Source organism: Octopus bimaculoides, chromosome 22, assembly GCF_001194135.2.
Source record: "Octopus bimaculoides isolate UCB-OBI-ISO-001 chromosome 22, ASM119413v2, whole genome shotgun sequence".
NCBI classification, from domain to species: domain Eukaryota; kingdom Metazoa; phylum Mollusca; class Cephalopoda; order Octopoda; family Octopodidae; genus Octopus; species Octopus bimaculoides.
In genome coordinates, this window is record NC_069002.1 from 21,375,600 (window position 1) to 21,377,650 (window position 2,051).

Genomic DNA, 2,051 nt, shown 5'->3' on the forward strand with positions numbered 1-2,051 from the left:
ATATATAGCTCTCGCTCTCACTCTATATATATAGGGAGACAGACAGAGACAGATATACGTGTATTTATGAAAACAGGGACATACACACACACACACACAAATACACACACACACACACACACACACACACACACACATATACTAAAATACTCTCCTTTTCTACCCCACCTTCATGTGCCATGCCTTCACGCCACAGCAAAATAGACCTCCATACCTAAGTCAGAGAACGCATAATTTTTCTTCGGGAACATACCACAGTGTTTTCCCTTTGTCTTCTGTTTTTTGCGGTTTAATCTGCTCGTCTCCTGTTCTTCCAAGCCTGCTTTTGTGAAAAGGACCTGTGTAAACCTTGCATAGGGTAGACATAGTAGAACTATGTGACACTTCTCTATGGGCTACTCCAACTTTCCAACTCCTTACTTCAAGACAATTTGCTGCCACGTGACCCATAACTTGAGCCCTTGAGAAGTTCTACCACCCAGGGCTAGAGATGGCCCGTGAGTAAATAACTAAATTTCCGGGTTGGAATTTCATCAATGTTTACCATTATTAATTCTGGTTCTGTATTCTTCTAAAATCTAAACTATTTAGACTGGTGACTTTGTAATTGAGAACGGTTAGCAAACAAAATGAGAAGAGTACTACATTTAAAGAAATTGAGAGGGAAGGAATACCAAAGACGCCATCTTCGTGGACAACTGATAGTAAAATGGGCGCTAGTATACATAATTAAGAAAACCTAAATAAGGAAAATTTCACAGTGATGCTTGACAGAAACGTCAAGTGAAATATTCCTGTACTTACAATAATTAATATATTTATTTTGAATTCTGTTGTTTCAGCTATTTTAATAAGTGAGACGTGGAGCCAAAGGTACTGACTCAATGTGTGTCTTAACAGTAACCTGGTTTCGATTCTCAGTCGTTCCAAGTTCACACCATTTACATGAACATTCAGAAGGAACAGCGGAACAATACAATTTGCGCTGATATTATACCTTTAAACATAATAATTACCATACACATGAACGCAAAAACACAGGGATGAATGTGTTTGTCTGTGTGTGTGTGCGTGTGTATAATTTGATTAAATTGTCCTGCACAGTAAACTGATTCAACCCTCCTTATAAAAAAGACCCCCCTCCCCCACCGTTCATGTCTACGAACATTTGTAATTAATATTTTAAGTTCGGTGTTTACAGTACAGCACACTGCAAAAATGAAATGAAATAAAATAATAATAACTTAAGATATAGAAATGTTTACTTACCTTAATGTATGTCATGTATTTTAATAAACATTAATTTTACTGATGAATAAATTTTATTTGGCGACGAGCATTTCTGAAAATGTAAAGATATATATGTATTACATTATGTTCGTAAATGAGACAAGGAGGGAAAGAAAGACTGATGCTTTCGCATTAATATTTATGCAAGTGTATGTAAATATGTCTCTTATTTTCAAATATTCTATGAACAAATGGGAAAGTTTAGAAGGTCTCATACTGATGTGATTAAAACTAGCAATGCTTCTTTCGAAATGTACTTAACTAACCATTAAATTATATTAGAATATACTTTGCTAACACTTTAATGAATGGTTGAACGGGATTAATGAATGGTTGGACGGGGTTAAGGAATGGTTGAGTGAGCGTCTGTATTAAGTTCATTGGTGGAAATAATGCAATGGTGTAATGAGCGGCTGAATTGATAATGAGACGAATCTATGATTAATTTTACAGTAATGTGAAAGTGGAACATTTCTAACACATCTATATATAGATATGCATGTATATATACATATATATATAGATATGCATGTATATATACATATATATACATATATATATACATATATATACAATTCCCTGCCTTATATCTGTATATTTATATATACATATATAGATATGCATGTATATATACATATATGAGTGTGTAGGCATACATACAGATAGGTGCATACGTCTATACACATACATTTGTAATGGTGTCTGTCTGTATGTGGGGGGGGGGCTCCCACACCGTCCAACCGATGCCCTGAAGTTCAAAT

General features: G+C 34.9%; 1 protein-coding gene across 1 annotated transcript in view; it reads right to left on the reverse strand.

Annotated features, from left to right (window-relative positions):
- The window catches only part of LOC106870917 (neuropeptide Y receptor type 2), a 425,179-nt gene extending 423,834 nt beyond the window's left edge, over window positions 1–1,345 (reverse strand). The window contains exon 1 of the mRNA XM_052975858.1: window positions 1,270–1,345. The gene's annotated coding sequence lies outside the window, so the exon portion shown is untranslated. The remainder of the gene's footprint in view (window positions 1–1,269) is intronic.
- Window positions 1,346–2,051: the final 706 nt, after the last annotated feature.